This window comes from Oryctolagus cuniculus, chromosome 10, assembly GCF_051225735.1.
Source record: "Oryctolagus cuniculus isolate XC-2025 breed Fujian yellow rabbit chromosome 10, ASM5122573v1, whole genome shotgun sequence".
Taxonomy (NCBI): Eukaryota; Metazoa; Chordata; class Mammalia; order Lagomorpha; family Leporidae; genus Oryctolagus; species Oryctolagus cuniculus.
Window position 1 is genome coordinate 103342990 of NC_142876.1, and position 16800 is coordinate 103359789.

Here is a 16800-nt window from a genome sequence, read left to right on the forward strand (position 1 = left end):
TCATCAGTTAAGCTGCAAAACAAGCCTTCCCTCCTCCTATGAGCCAGTGTGTACCTCACTGTGTGGTGTCAACTGACAGCAGTTTGTTTGGGTTCTTACTCTGTGTGCTTAGCTCACTGCTTATAGGTAGTCAAGGTTGCACCTCAAGGAAAGTTACAATTCCCTAATAATTTTTATCTTTTTTTTAAAACAAGATTTTATTTATTTCAGAGGTACAGTTATAGACAGAGAGAGGGAGAGACAGCGTGAAAGGTCTTCCATCTGCTGGTTCACTCTCCAAATGGCTGCAACAGCTGGAGCTGGTCCAATCCAAAGCCAGGAGCTTTATCCGGTCTCCCACATAGATGCAGGCGTCCAAGCACTTGGGCCATCCTCCACTTCCCTTCCAGCCCATACCAGGGAGCTGGATTGGAAGAGGAGCAGCTGGGACACGAAGTGGTAACCACATGAGATGCCAGTGCTGCAGGTGGTGGCTTAGCCGACTATGCTGCAGCGCCAGCCCCATGAAGTTTCTTTGTATGGGAACACACATAAACAAAGGTTACTTGCTGAGGGCTGATGAGAATTTTTTAAAAAAATATTCATTTATTTGTAAATAAGAGTTATAGAGGAAGGGAGGGAGGTGAACTAGAGAGAGAGAGAGAGAGCTCTTCCATCCACTGGTTTACTCTCCAAATGAGCACAATGGCTAGGGCTGTACCAGGAAGAAGCCAGGAGCCAGGAGCTTCATGTGGGTCTCCTGCATGGATGGCAGAGGTCCAAGTACTTGGGTCATCTTTTACTTCTTTCCCAGGCACATTAGTAGGGAGCTCGATGGGAAGTGGTACAGCTGGTACTCAGACCTGCACCCATGTGTATGTTGGTGCTGCAGTAGCAGCAGCTTAAGTCCCTAGGCCACGCCATGGCCTTGATGAGAATTTTGATCAGGGCCTCACAGGAACCTAACCCTATATTTCCACTGGGAGCAAAGTTCCTGTAGTTGCTAACCCAGTGCCCCGGTGACTTTATGAATCATCGCTGCTGTGAGTTAGAAGATTCAAGTGTGTTTCCTAGAGTTTTGCTGGTTAGTTGGGCAGTTGCGCTGTTCTAGGCTGAGCTCCCTGCCATGGCGGCATTCCTGTGATAGCTCCGCTGGGGCTAGGATGTTCCAAGTGGGCCTTGCTCACCAGGCAGTGGTGCTGTGGGAGCATGGAGGGGAGGGGCCTCGGTATCCTGCAGTGGGCATGACAGGTGGGCTCAGGACTCAGGTGTTTCAAGCATGTTAAAAGAGAAGCTGCAAAGCTTCTGAATGCTAAGTTCATGAGTTACACACTTCCCTTCTACCACGCTCTGTTGGACAGAGCGTGTCCCAAAGCCCGCTCACAAGCAGTGCCTGTGAAGAACTAAGTTCTGTTTCTTGGTGAGCATAGACAAGGTTCTGAGGCCAGATTTCCTGACCTATGACAGTGAGGGCGATACTGAAGAGCAGTGAAACCACACAATATGGCAACACTCACAGCCTCTGTGGGTTGCATTTGTTGAGCTGGGTTGTCGGCACAGGGATGGTCCCTCTGTGATGCTGACTTCAGCTACATGAATGTTCTGGGTGGTGTTGGGAGCACTTTTCCTTTACCAGACGTGAGCCTGCAAACAGCCATGTAGAACCCATGAGTGAAATGGTGTGGTGTGAAGCTTCGTGGGGCGGGGAGGTGTTTCCACTGCAGCCCGTGAGGTTAATCACGTATTCGAAGTCCCGTCCTTCACAGCATAACCTAGACGGGTTATGGATCTCCTAAGGGGGATCGGGATCAGGAATCCTGGGAGAGCAGCGTTCCCTTGACCCCTGACCCCACGTTCCCGCCAACACGAGTGCAGGGGCGCGTGCCGCCGCCAGGGGGCGCAAAGGAGTGTGTAGCGGTGCCCATGGCAAACCTAAAAGGTCTTCGTGGGGGCTTCTTCCTGTGCCTCCTGCTGTGGCTCCAGCTGGCTCAGCCCGTGCTCTGTGTGGCCGTAGGTGGGCGGGGAGAGGACGTGGCTGGGCCGGGCGGCACACAGGGCCGGGGATCCGGAAGGTGGTGGTAGTGTGGCGGGCACCACAAGCCAGGAGGAGGAGGAGAAGGCCTAGGAGTCGCCGGGCTCTCTTCCCTCCCTCGCTGCACTGTTCTTCTGCAGGTGTGGGTTACCGAAACAACGAGGCTTCTGGGGTGACCGTGCTGAGCTCAGAGTCCCCTGGACCCCTGGCACCACGGAAATCTGTGAGGATCCCGGAAGTCACTGCACCTCCGGGGTCTCCAGCGCCAGCTGGGCCTGCGGGACTCCGGGTCAGGTCAGCACCCACAGGACGACAAGACTTGTGGCATTCTGGGGCCACTCGGCCTGCGTGGCTGTTTCCTCTAGGTACTGCATGGGTCCAGGTCTATAGGGGTTGAGCCTGGCTGGGGAGGTTGTAGAGCCTGAGCCTGTGGTGTGGGGTTTGAATGATGGGAGCTCCCTGAGGGTAACCTGCTGTGCCCTGGGCTCCTGGGTGGAGATGGTCGTGGGTTCACTTCCGGTGCCCTCTCTTTACCGAGCCAATCAGCGTGCGGCAATAGAACCATGAGAGTAGTTGGTGGAGCGCCGGCCATGGAGGGAACTTGGCCTTGGCAGGTGAGCCTGAGGATAAATGATGCCCACGTATGCGGAGGCTCCCTCATCTCCAGCCGGGTGGTCCTGACTGCCGCGCACTGCATAGCTACGTGAGTATTTGGGGAAGGTAACATAGGTCCTGATTTGTTGACCTGTAGCCAGTCCTCTTCCCCACCCCAGCCTCCTGTTCCTCACATAGTGATGCCCCATAGTTGTTCAGTTGGGGAGAGCCAGGATTAGCATTGCTGCCAAGGCCTCAGCTGCTGCTGCTGCTGCTCTGGGCTCAGACAGGGAGCCCCTTGTACTTAGGGGTCTTGGGCGGGGCTTTTGTTTGAGGGGGAAGTGGCTGAAATGTCTGTCATGGGATGATGGGGCCTGACAGGGAAGCCCTGGAATTGTGGAGGGGAGTAGGTAGCCCCTCCGGATTTCTGTGAAGACCCTGTCCTTTCTCCATAGCCATCAGCGATATACAGTGAAGCTGGGAACCTCGAAATTGTATACGGAGGACCCAAAGGCTGTGGTGGTGCCTGTTCGTCACATTGTAGTCCACCAGGATTTCAATGGTCGCTATTTCATTAATGACATTGCACTTGCTGTGCTGGCCTACTCCGTGAATTTCTCTTCGTACATCCAGCCTGTGTGCTTAGCAGAGAAGCTGATGGAAGTGAAAGCTGGGACCCCATGCTGGGTCACGGGATGGGGCCGAACAATAGGAATAAGTAAGACTGATGGGCAGGATGTGGTGGGGCAACCTGGTGGCCTGGGGCAGCTTTGCAGCTCTGCGTAGGGCAGGGCGGCCATAATGGAAGTGGACAGGAGAGGGAGTCATCTGCATCTGCCTAAGACTCCCATTGTCACGCAGGACCTGTGGTGTGGGTGCTGAGGTTGATGGGCTATGTGCCTGCCTCATGGGGTGAGCTGTATGTCCCCAGGTGGGAGGCCAAGGCAGAGCCACCCTGCCTGTGGGCTGCAGGGCCGCCTCTCCTTAGAGAAAGGCTGGGTGTGGTCCTCTTCAGGCAGTGCCTGTGTGAGAGTCGGATGCTGTTCTAGAAGGGAAAGATGCTCTGCTGACGTCAGGGCTGTCAGACGCTGGGTCTTCCTCTCTCCCAAGTGTTCTTCCGTCTGTGGTCATGAGGGTGCTCGTACCCCTTCCCCCTTGATGTTGTAGTGCGCCTGAATTTCTTCCGTGTGAACAGAGATGACGCTCACTGCCTTTGCTGCGTCTTTGGCCTCAGTGTGACCCTCACCATCAAGCCCCAGAGAGGTGCTTAGGTGCAGTGGATTTACTGCTCAACTGTCTTTCCTCAGGGTCATCACCAAAACCCGATGACCTTCAAGAGTCGCCACAAGACATTGTTGACGATGATGACTGCAAGGAGAAAATCGAGAAAGCTGTGGGATGCTACGGATTTGGTGTGACGAAAGGGATGATCTGTGGCTTCCGACTGGGCAAAAGTCCGTGCTGGGTCAGTCTCTGTATTTCCCTTGTTTCTTCTTTCCTAGGGCCATGCCCAGAGTTGGTTTCGCGTCCCTGATTCAGCCCTTAAATAAGGAGATTCATGGCAGAAACTCACCATGTCTCTGGGAGGTGTCACTGCTGGTCTTCCCATAAGGAGCAGCCCTTGCACGGTGGGTGGGTGGGAAGTGCGGTGGGCAATGCTGATAGACACGTTGTGTGCAATAACTTTCTCTGATGTGGCATTCACTGGTTTTGTGTCCCTGAGTTCCATGAAGGAGAAGCATTCCTCCAGAGTGTTAACAGCTTTCCCATAGCTTTAATCTGTTACTGAATCCTGCACGTGGAGGGTCCCTGTGGTGTGTGGGGAGGCCCCAGCGTGCTGTGTCCCTGTGCCTGTCAGGGCAGCCAGCCTGCCTGGATGGGGCTTCTCCTCCCTCCCTGGAATTTGTGTCTTTTTTCTTTCTCTAGGGTGATTCTGGGGGTGCTCTTGCCTGTGAATTCAACGAGACGTGGATTCAGGTGGGAATTGTGAGCTGGATAGTAGACTGCGGTGACACTCCCCTTCCTGCAATGTACACCAGGGTTACTGAGTACAGGGACTGGGTAGACACCATCTTAAGTCAGGCTCCGTGCGTGCATTCCGTGGGCGTCTGCCTAGTGCTCCTGGGCCTGGTGCTGCTGCTGGCCGTGCCGGTGACCCGGTGACCTCCTCTGCCCACTCCCTCCTGCTTCCCAGCCCCCACTTCCGTGTCCCCCAGCCCCCAGCATCCTCCCCTTCCTTCTCGGTGTCCTTGCCTCGAGCTCAGGTCGGCAGCCGTGGGCTCTGTGGAGATCACACAGCACCGTGTGCACGGACACCGGGTCCCACCGGCTGCCTCTGCTGGTGACCTGGTGACCTGGTCTCCTGCCGGGCTGGGCTGCCCTGGCTGCGCTCTGCCTGCTGGGCAGGAAGGGGTGAAGTGATGCTGCCGAGAAGATGGCTCCCCTGCCCGGTGGAGCCGCTGACCGCCTGCCGTCCTGGGGAGCGTCTGGCATGAGCAGAGGCGTCACCAGGAGTGAGCCAAGCCCCAGACGTGGCTCCGGTTCCGGGCTCTCACCCGAGACTTTGTCAGGCGGTCAGCGTGGGCTGCTCGGAGGGAGTGAAGCAGGCACTGCCAGATCCGTGCAGATGCGTGGGGCCTGAGCTCTGCCTCTGGCTCAGCTGTCTGGGGCTGGAGAAGTCCCCTGCCCCCAGTGGGGACCCACTTTCACGGAGAGGCTCAGCCTCCCAGGCCATCTTGGGCACCCCTCCCACAGTGCCCAGTGGCCACCCAGGACACCCCCACCCCAAATGTATTGAGTGAGGCATTACAGAGTGTGGAGGCTTCAGCTGAATAAATGTTGCAGAGTGTCCCGTGTGTTCGAGGCTCGGCTCGTCTGGACAGGTTGGTGCATCCATACGCTCTGTGGAGCGCCAGCTCCCATTTACCTCGGGAGGATGTGCTCTGTGATTCTTGTGTTGGAAGACACATGTGTGGAGCTGTCTGCAGGTGCCTTAGGCAGGGGGTCCCCAGGCTGGATCCTGTTATAGCCGTCAGCGTCTCTAGAGCTGGTTAGTTGTACCTGGTTTAGCAGCCTCTGTGGTGAGGAGCAGGGCAGGAAAGGGGACGGAGTGTGGGACATGGCACACTCAGGTGCCTCGTGCCTGTCCCTGCTGCTCTGTAACAGATGTGCCTTGAGGAAGTACCATGGGCTAAGGACTGGGCCTTGATCCCAAAGATTAACCATAAGGAGGAGGACGAGTCGTAGGGGACCACTGTGTGTGTGAGAGAGAAGGGGTTGTGCTTTTCATTCCCCACTAGTGTTCTGAGTCATCCATTGGGCTCTGTCGTGCATCTGTGTTGATCATTGGCAGTCACCCCAGCTGTCAGAGGTACTCAGTGGGTAGTCAGTGATAGTCCCACCTGCTGCCCGAGAGAGGCAGGGACTCGGACCCTGTGCTTTTTGTGTGGTACCTGGTCACAGCTAGTCTCAGTAAGTCCTGGGTCACGCCATTCTAGACAAGTAGCCACTGGGGCTATGTGGATCCCCACAGCTGGCCATCTGTCTCCAGTGTTACTTGCAGCTCTCTCTCTGATAAGTCTAACTGGTTGGTCCTGCTGGCGTTGCCTTTCTTTTCACTTTCTCCTCATCAGGTAAGCCATCACAGGAGCCTCTCCTGCCTGTGCAGCCACTGTGGACTTCACTGTGCAGGGTCGTTCACGGGCATTTGCATGCGTCCTCCCTCTATGTGTTCATTTCACAGTTTCCACAGTGGGCAAGTTTGTTCCTCAGGGCCAAGTTAGAGTTCCCTAATCATTCATTATCTTTTGTCGTGCAGCACGAAGTTTAGCAGAGGATGAGTCTGGAGCTGTGAGAGAACTTCAGAAAATTCCTTGCAAACGCATACATTAAATATTGTACGGAAATTTCAAAATATTTACACCAAATACATTCTTAAGTCATTTCTCAAAAATTTCGAAGCCATCACAGATTGCTGAATGAGGGAGTGAGTGAGTGAATCCATGATGCATAAATGGCTTCCCACACGGCCTCTGTCCCCCTGCTGCTTCCTCTGCCTGCCCTCTCACCATGCTCCGTCCCCGTTCCCTTCCAGGTTGCCTCAGAGACGAGGAGAGAGCGCAACAGTGTGGGAAGGCTCCAGCCCCTTTGCAGGGGAAGTCCCAGAACTGAGAAGTTTGGGGTTACAGATAGGGTACCCTTGGTCTGCAAATATTAGGGTGTGAGTTTTGCTTGAGGGGACTCAGAACCAGTTACAGCATCTTGGTCACTAAGGAACTGCCCTGGTTCTTGGGAAAGACAGACACAGACCTGAGAGAGCTGAACATCAATGGCCAGGCCAATCTAAGAAGTTTTATTTTAATAAATTAGACTGGTTTGCCTTTGAGTGATCTGGCAATGGTCTGGGGCCACAAGTTAGAGGTGGATCCCAGGAAAGGGGGCAGAGGTGGTCTTCAGGAAGACCCTTAGTAAGTGGCTTGGAGGCTGAGTAGAGGCAGCCTCTGGGAGTGACAGGTGACATGGGGCAGAGGGGTCAGGTGGCAGACTAAGTTTCGCTAAGGATGATTACTCTGGGGCAGGCATTGTGGCGTAATAGGTAAAGCTGCTGCTATCCTGTGTGGGCACTGGTTCGTGTTCCAGCTGCTCCACTTCTAATCCGTCTCCCTGATAATGTGCCTGGGAAAGCAGCGGAGGATGGCTCAAATGTTTGGCCTCTTGCGCCTTTGTGGGAGACCTGGAAGAAGCTCCTGGCTCCTGGCTTCAGGGTGGCCTAACTCTGGATACTGGGGAGTAAACCAGCAGATAGAAGATATGTCTTTCTCTATATCTCTCTGTAACTCTGTTTTTCAAATAAAAAAAATAGTATCTTATAAAAAAAACCCAAAAAACAAATAACATGGGCAAGCACTGTGGCATAGTAGCTTAAGGCTCTGCCTGTGGTGCTGGCATCCCTTGTGGGTGCTGGTTAGAGTTCCAGCTGTTCAACTTCCAGTCCACTTCTCTGCTATGGCCTGGGAAAGCAGCAGAAGATGGTCCCAAGTCCTTGGGCCCCTGTACCCATGTGGGAGACCTGGAAGAAGCTCCTGGCTCCTGGCTTTGGGTCAGCCCCGCTCCAGTCACTACAGCCATTTGGGGAGTGAACCAGTGGCTAGAAGACCTCTCTCTCTTTTGTCTCTTCCTCTGTCTGCAACTCTGCCTCTCAAATAAATAAATAAATCTTTAAAAGAAAACAAAAATCTGCAACAGTGAAGCACACAAACCACTGGGCCTATAGGGACACGTGACGTACAACACTGAGCATTTCTGCTGCCCAGATTATGAGTATGGGATCCCAGAGTCTTCAAGGGATGAAGCTCCAGGAGACAGAAGAGTGCATTTGAGGAGCCACCACAATGGCGCACCTGGTTAAACTAGCTGTGATGCCAGCATCCCATGTGAGCTCTGACTCAAGTCCTGACCACTTCTCATCCAGATGCTTGCTGATGTGCCTGGGCAAGCAGAGAAGATGGCCTAAGTGCTGGGACTCCTGTACCCACGTGGCAAATCCAGATGGAGTTCCAGCTTCCTGGCTTCAGCTTGGCTTAGCCCCCGCCATTGTGGCCATTAAGGGAGTAAAACCAGTGGATGGAAGACCTCTGTTTCCCTCTAACTGTGCCTTTGAAATAAGAGTTAAGACTTTAAAAAAGAGTGTGGTGGAGAGTGCCTCTGAAGCTGTGTGATGATGGCAGTCATGCAGGGGTGCAGTGTGGCGTCGGGGAAGCAGCTTGGAGTGGTCAACCCATGAAGGCACACGAGGAAGGAGCCAGAACTGAGACTGATGGTGGCACGAGAGGGTGGAGGGCAGCTGTGTGTAGGGAGACCCCGGGCCCTGCAGAGGGCCAGCAGAGGCATTTGTTGAGCTGGGTTGTCGGCACAGGGATGGTCCCTCTGTGAGGCTGACTTCAGCTACATGAATGTTCTGGGTGGTGTTGGGAGCACTTTTCCTTTACCAGACGTGAGCCTGCAAACAGCCGTGTAGAACCCATGAGCGAAATGGTGTGGTGTGAAGCTTCGTGGGGCGGGGAGGTGTTTCCACTACAGCCCGAGAGGTTAATCACGTATTCGAAGTCCCGTCCTTCACAGCATTACCTAGACGGGTTATGGATCTCCTAAGGGGGATCGGGATCAGGAATCCTGGGAGAGCAGCATTCCCTTGACCCCTGACCCCACGTTCCCGCCAACACGAGTGCAGGGGCGCGCGCCGCCGCTAGGGGGCGCAAAGGAGTGTGTGGCGGTGCCTGTGGCAGTGCCCATGGCGTCCCTAGAGGGTCCCCGCAGGGGCTTCTTCCTGTGCCTCCTGCTGTGGCTCCAGCTGGCTCAGCCCGTGCTCAGTGAGGCTCTGGGTGGGCGGGGAGAGGACGTGGCTGGGCCGGGCGGCGCACAGGGCTGAGGACACGGAAGGTGGTGGGGATGGCGGTGGGGGTGTGGCGGACACCACAGGCCAGGAAGAGGAGGAGGAGGAGGCCGAGGGAGCGCCAGGCTCTCCTGTCTTCCTCGCTGGGCTGTTCTGCAGGTGGGAGTTACCAAGCCAAGGAGGAATCTGGGGTGACCGTGCTGAGCCCAGAGCCCCCGGGATCCCTGGCACCAGGGAAATCCGTGAGGATCCCGGAAGTCACTGCAGCTCCGGGGTCTCCAGCGCCGGCAGGGCCTGCGGGACCCCGGGTCAGGTCAGCACCCACAGGGCGACAGGACTTGGAGCAGGCTGGGACGTCTCCAGCTGTGGAGCTGTTTCCTCGAGGTACTGCGTGGGGCCAGGTCTGTGGTGCGGGGTTCGAGAGATGAGAGCTCCCTGAGGGTAACCTGCTGTGCCCTGGGCGGCCTGGGCGGAGATGGCGGGGTGGGGGCGGCGGCTTCACGTCCAGTGCCCTCTCTTTACCGAGCCAATCAGCGTGCGGCAATAGAACCGTGAAGATAGTGGGTGGAGCGCCGGCCCCGGAGAGGAGGTGGCCCTGGCAGGTGAGCCTGCAAGTCCATGATCGCCACATATGCGGAGGCTCCCTCATCACCAGCCGGTTCATCCTAACTGCGGCCCACTGCATATCTTCGTGAGTGTCTGGGGCTAGAAATGTGGACCTCTGACCTGTGTTGACCTGATGCCAACCAATGTCCCTGCCTGGTGCCCATATGTTCAGTTGGGGGTAGCCAGGATTGGCATTGCTTCCAAGGTCCCAGCTGCTACTGCTGCTCTGTCCACCCCTTGAGCCCCACTGGCCAGAGTGCTCAGGAGTCCTGGGTGGGGTGTGGCTTAGCTGGAGAGGTGGCTAGTGGTCATCACAGAAAGATGGAAGCAGCCTGGGGAGCCCTGGGATGTGCAGAGGGGAGTATGTAGCCCCTCCCAGACATTGTGAAGACCACATCCCTGCCCCACAGCGACCAGAAATACTCAGTGAGGATGGGAGACAAAATGTTGGTTTCTTCGTCCCCAAATGCTGTGGTGGTTCCTGTTCGAGACGTCGTCATCCATCAGAATTTCAGTTTTAGGACTCTGACCCATGACATTGCGCTTGCTCTGCTGGCCTTCTCTGTGAATTTCTCTTCGTACATCCAGCCTGTGTGCCTCCCTGAAAAATCTGTGGAAGTGAAAACTGGGACCCCGTGCTGGGTCACGGGATGGGGCCGACTGTCAGAGAGAGGTGAGACTGCCCAGCAGTGGGCTGCGGTGGGACAGCCTGGTGGCCTGGGTCAGCCTCCAGCCCCAGGCAGGGGGAAGGGGGCGATAGGTGAGCGGGTGGGTGGGGTGGGGAGCAGATGCTGCAGGGGGTCTTCTGCAGCTGGTTGAGATTCCTGTTGCTATGCAGGACCTTGGGTGTGGGCGCTGGGTATGGTGGGTTCTCTCCAGGGGGGATTCCAGCTCGGGGGCGAGGGCTGTGTGCCCTATGGAGCTGCCCCTCACTAGAAGTACCTGCCCCGGTGGGGTGGGCTGTGTGTCCCCAGGTGGGAGGTAGAAGGCAGAGCCACCCTGCCTGTGGGCTGCAGGGCCGCCTCTCCTTAGAGAAAGGCTGGGTGTGGTCCTCTTCAGGCAGTGCCTGTGTGAGAGTCGGATGCTGTTCTAGAAGGGAAAGATGCTCTGCTGACGTCAGGGCTGTCAGATCAGCACTGATGCTCGGAGGCAGACGCTGGGCCTTCCTTTCTCGGACCGGCACGCCCTTGCCTCTCTCCCAAGTGTTCTTCCATCTGTGGTCATGGGGGTGCTCTTACCCCTCCTCATCGGAGGCACACTGGGCCTGAGTGTCCTTCTGTGTGAATGGAGACCACGGCCCCTGCCCTGCCTCATCTGTGTGCATCAGTGTGACCACCATTGTCAGGCCCCTAGCGGGTGCTGAGGGTCCTGTCCTGTCCCAGGGGCACAGCCCACAACTTGTCAGTGGTCTTTCCTTAGGGCCATCAAAAATTGCAGCTGAGCTTCAGGAGTTAGAGCAGGACATTGTTCTCTATGAAGATTGTAATGCGAAGTTCCAGAAGGTTTTTGGAAGTTCCAGAGACTACGTGGGAGAAGGGGTAATCTGTAGCTACCGACCACAACGCCACAGTCCGTGCCAGGTCAGTCTGCTGTGGTCTGCTTGTCCCTTCTTCCTCATGGCCATGACCTGAGTTAGTTCCTGCCAAACCAGCCCTGTCTCTGGGAATTGTCAGTTGTGTTCCTCCCATAGGGAGCAGCCTTTACTGCTGAGGGCCGTGTGTTGGGTGGGCAGTGGGGCGGGCAATGCTGATGCCCACTTGTGTGCAGTGAGTTCCCCCAGTGTGGCTGTCACCATGCAGCATGAGCATTAACCCTGTTATCAGTTAACCCTGCACAACCCTGCAGCCCGGACATCAGAAACCATTGTACCCATGTGGAAGGTGAGATCCAGGACGAGGTTCAGGGTCTTCCTGTAGTGTCTGTGGGACCCCAGGCTCACACGCTGCCCTCGGCCCAGCGACTCTGCGAAGGCAGCACTTGAGCAGGCTCTTAGAGGAGGGGGGTCTGGTTTCTCGGCTAGAGAACGGCCCAGCAGGGACGGGGGCCGGTGTGGACAGAGGCTCCGAGTTCTGTGGGAGCATCTTTTGGTAGGGAACTTGGAAACTTTTTTTTTTTTGAAGATTTATTTTTTATTTAATGGAAAGGCAGAGGTACAGAGAAATGAGGAGAAACATAGATAAATCTTCCATCTGCTGGTTCACTGTCCAGGGCTGAGCCAGCTAGAAGCAAGGAGCTAAGAGCTAAGAGCTTTTTTCAGGTGACGCACGTGGGTGCAGGGAACCAAGCACCTTGGCCATCTTCCACTGCTTCCCCTGGTGCGTTAGCATGGAGCTGGAATGGAAGTGGAGCAGTTGGGTCAAACCGGTGCCCATAAGAGTTGCTGGTATCACAGGCAGAGATTTAACCTACTATGCAAAGATGTGTAGGAAACCTTTTACTTTTATTCATTGTGGTCAATAAGGTGGCCAACGAGGCCTGAGGAGGTGGGTTGCGGTGGGAGGTGGTTGCAGCCTGCAGAGCCGAGTCCGGGTTTGCAGTTTCGTTCTGCAGGAAGCACAGGTGGGGCCGGGTAGGCGCGTGCAGGGCGACCTTGCAGAGCAGCGGCTGCCTTAGAGGGGCACCAGGGGCTGCCGTCCAGGAGCTCATTGTCATCGTGGCGCAGTGACGGGCAGTGCAGGCTGGGCTGTGCTCCAGGCTGACAGTGGCGGCCTGTGGGGGAGAGGACGGGGTGCGGGAGAGGCGGAGGGAGGCCCTGGTTTTCTTTATTTTTTTAAAAGATTTATTTTATTTATTTGAAAGAGTTACAGAGAGAGGTAGAGACAGAAGAGAGAGGTCTTCCCTCCACTGGTTCACTCTCCAGATGGTAGCAAAGGCCGGTGTTGTGCCAAAGCCAGGAGCCAGGAGCTTCTTCCGGATCTCTCATGTGGGTGCAGGGGCCCAAAGACTTGGGCCATCCTCCACTGCTTTCCCAGGCCATGGCAGAGTGCTGGACTGGAAGAGGAGCTGGGACTAGAACCGGCGTCCATATGGGATACTGGCACCTCAGGCCAGGGCGTTAACCCACTGTGCCACAGCGCCAGCCCTGGCCCTGGTTTTCTCATGGCAACCTGGGTTGCCAGTGAGACTGTGGGCCAGCTTTGGGGAGGAATGACAGAGTTGTGCTGGAGGAGGGGGCTGGGCAGAATTGATGGTCTTGTTGGCAGGGGGGCTGATGTGGGGAGGGTGCGGGGCTCCTGGCTTGATGGCAGGGAGAGAATGAGGTGGAGGTAAGGGTTAGGCCCTTCCTTGCATGGGGAACCCTCAAAATACTGAGCAGCCTTGGAGGCCGAGGTCTACCACTACGAGTAGGCGCTGGCTGGGAGCTGCAGTGGGGCTCTGTGGGTGCCCACGCTGCACGGTTACCCCGTGAATGTCAGGGTCGGGGTTTCAGAAGGTCCGGGAAGGGCCCCTGTGCAGGGGAAGTTGGGGGCCCTCAGCACCAGGTTTCCTGTGTTTCGGCGATAGCTACTGGCCTGAGGGTTTGGTGTCTTTTGTCTGTGTCCCTGAGTCCCCGGAAGAAGAAGCATTCCTCCCAGGAGGTTGCAGTTTTCTCATCAGCTTTTTTTTTTTTTTAATATTCATTTATTTATTTGAGAGGCAGAGTTACAGAGAGAGAGGTCTTCCATCCGCTAGCCCACTCCCCAGGTGGCTGCAGTGGCTGGAGCTGGACCAGTCTGAAGCCAGGAGCTAGAAATTTCCTCCAAGTCCCACATGAGACGCAGGGGCTCCATCACCTGGGCCGTCTTCCGTTGCCTTCGCAGGCTGACAGCAGGGAGCCAGATTGGAAGTGGAGCAGTGGGACTGGAAGTGGCTCCCATGTGGGGTGCTGGTACAGGAGGGGGCTTAACCTACTTCGCCACGATGCCAGCCCCTCCCATATGCTTTAATCTCCTGGTAATGAATGCTGGCCTTGGAAGGTCACTGTGGTGTGTGGGGAGGCCTGTGGGTGCTGTGTCCCTGTGCCCGTCAGTGCGGCCAGCCTGCCCGGATGGGGATCCTCCTCCCTCCCTGGAGTTTGTAACTTTTTTGTTTTTCCAGGGTGATTCCGGAGGCCCTCTGGTCTGTGAAATAAGGAAGACATGGTTTCAGGTGGGGATTGTGAGCTGGGGTGTCAACTGTGGTGCTGCCCCTGTTCCTGCAGTTTACACGCAGGTTAGTGAGTACCGGGAGTGGATAAAAACCATTGTAAGTCAGGCTCCGTGCGTGCATTCCGTGGGCATCTGCCTAGTGCTCCTGGGCCTGGTGCTGCTGCTGGCCGTGCCAGTGACCCGGTGACCTCCTCTGCCCACTCCCCCCTGCTTCCCAGCCCCCACTTCCGTGTCCCCCAGCCCCCAGCATCCTCCCCTTCCTTCTCGGTGTCCTTGCCTCAAGCTCAGGTCGGCAGCCATGGGCTCTGTGGAGATCACACAGCACCGTGTGCACGGACACCAGGTCCCGCTGGCTGCCTCTGCTGGTGACCTGGTGACCTGGTCTCCTGCCGGGCCGGGCTGCCCTGGCTGCGCTCTGCCTGCTGGGCAGGAAGGGGTGAAGTGATGCTGCCGAGAAGACGGCTCCCCTGCCCGGTGGAGCCGCTGACCGCCTGCCGTCCTGGGGAGCGTCTGGCATGAGCAGAGGTGTCACCAGGAGTGAGCCAAGCCCCAGACGTGGCTCCGGTTCTGGGCTCTCACCCGAGACTTTGTCAGGCGGTCAGCGTGGGCTGCTCGGATGGAGTGAAGCAGGCACTGCCAGATCCGTGCAGATGCGTGGGGCCTGAGCTCTGCCTCTGGCTCAGCTGTCTGGGGCTGGAGAAGTCCCCTGCCCCCAGCGGGGACCCACCGTCACGGAGAGGCTCAGCCTCCCAGGCCGTCTCGGGGCACCCCTTCCTCAGGGCCCCAGTGCCACATCCAGGGACGCCCCAGGTTTTGTTGAGGCATCGCATATTGTAGAGGCTGGGGATGTCAGCTGAATAAATGCTTGCAGAGTGTCCCGTGTGTTCCGAGGCTCGGCTGATCTGGGCAGGTTGGTGCATCCATCGTGCTCCATAGAGAGCGAGCTCCCGCTTAGCTTGGGAAGATGTGCTTGGTCCTTGTTACGTTGGAAGACCCATGTTGAGGAGCTGTGCGGTCGGACACGTGACCATAGGTGGCGCCATCACAGCCTGTGTCCTATTTCAGCTGTCAGAGTCTCTAAGCTTCCTCTGCAGTGAGGAGCAGGGCAGGAGGGGGGCAGAGGTAGGGGTGTGGCACACTGAAGTGCTCTCCTACGTCCCCTGCTGCTCTGTTACTGCTGTGCTGTGAGCGGGCACTGTGGGCTATGGGCTGAGTAAGTACAGGGAGGAGAGTTGGTGGACATGATCCAGTGTGTTTGAGAGACAGAATGGGTTCTGCTTCTCAGCGCCCTACTAGTGTCTCAGAGCACTGGTTGGCTGCCAGCAATCCAAGCCTTTGTCACTTGACCTCACATTGGTCTAACTCATTGCCAGACACTCTAGTTATGAGAGGCCCCTGCTGGGCAGTCTATGGTAGTCCCACCTGCTGCCTAAAGTACTTAACTGTCGCTGAAATACTTAATGGTTGTTAAGTGCAAGAAGCCTATAGTAGGCCTATAGAGGATACTAAGGGAACCAAAAATTCATGGACCAACCAAGTTAAAGTGGAAAATAAAAAATGCAAGCTTTATTTCTGAGCATAAAGTCCATGAAGTTTAACAGAATTTTGTAAGCAGTGGTGAGTGCCACTTAATCTATCCCCAAAGAATTGAAGTCTTGGGATTTTAACCGAGTGAATACCATGTTCTCACATTTGTAATGGAAGAAATATGAGTGCCCCCTTTCCCTTTTTTTAAATTCAGAGTTACAGAGAGAGAGAAAGGTCTTCCATCCACTGGTTCATTCCCCAGATGGCTGCAATGCTAGAGCTGTGCCAATCTAAAGCCAGGAGCCAGGAGCCTCCCCCAGGTATCCCACATGATGCAGGGGCCCGAGGACTGGGGCCATCTTCCACTGCTTTCCCAGGCCATAGCAGAGAGCTGGATCGGAAGTAGAGCAGCCAGGACTTGAACCGGCTCCCATATGGGATACTGGCACTGTAGGCAGTGGCTCTACCAGCTACACCACAGCGTCTGCCCCATATGGGTGCCCTTTAAGAATGTTTTATGACTAGGAAGCAAAAAGAAGTCAGAAGGAGCCATATCAAGACTATATGTTGGATGCCACATGATTTTCCATCAAAACTCTTGCAAAACTGTCCTTGCTTGATGAGAGGAACAATAAGAAGCACAGTTGTGGAGAAGAATCTAGAGGAGCTAGCGTTGGCTAACCTTCTCAAAAACACTTTCCCAGTAATCAGATGTTCTCATTGTTTATTGGTTAGAAAGTCAACAAGCAAAATTCCTTAAACCAAATATTAACTGTTGCTGTGGCATTGACGCTGGCCCAGTCCGCCTTTGCTTTGACTGGCGCACCTCGGCCTCTCGGTAGCTGTTGCTTTCATTGTGCTTTGTCTTCAGCATCATCCTGGGAAAGCTGTGCTTCATCTGTTCTCACAGTGGTTTGAAGAAATGCTCCAGGGCCTGGATCCTGCCTATGTAGATTGTCTATCAAAACTGTACTCTTCTGCAGCTGATCTGGGTGCAACAGAGTTGGCATCCGTGAGCAGGGGGTTTGTGCAGGTTTAATTTTTCAGTCAGCATTTTGTAAACTGAACCATAGATGTCCATAGTGTCTGCTTTGTTGCTGCTGTTAATTGCCAGTCCTCTGCAATTAGAATGTGAAGCACATTAATTTTTCCCTCACAAATTGATGTCATGGTCTGCTGTTCCAGGCTTTATCTTGAGCATCATCTCCTCCCTTACTTGATATGTGATCTCCATTCCTGAGCTGCTGTTTTATTCGGGACCTTTTGCCCCTAGAGTCCGTATAAGACAGGACGATGTCACCGTTCTCCTGCCCCAGCTTCACTGTGTGTTTATGTTTGCTTCAGTTTTGGTTGGATTCGTGTTGCTGTGTAAGTGCTCACTCTGGACTGGTGTCTGATCCTTTTCAGTGTCTCCAAGTAGAACAAGTCAGTATGAATCTGTGTTGTTGCAAGAAATTTTTGAAATCCGTGCACAGTTGTTTCAAATTCTGGATTTTCTCTGGAGCTTCTGAGGACCCTGGATAGGTCTGGTAGACACGTTTCAC

At 55.4% G+C, this 16800-nt stretch overlaps 1 non-coding gene across 1 annotated transcript; it reads left to right on the forward strand.

Annotated features, from left to right (window-relative positions):
- The first annotated feature begins 9548 nt into the window (after positions 1–9548).
- On the forward strand, positions 9549–14564 carry LOC138844111 (uncharacterized). The gene is made up of 4 exons (XR_016215163.1): positions 9549–9687; positions 10013–10275; positions 11022–11182; positions 13680–14564. It is a non-coding gene; the product is annotated as an uncharacterized LOC138844111 (transcript).
- The last annotated feature ends 2236 nt before the right edge of the window (positions 14565–16800 follow it).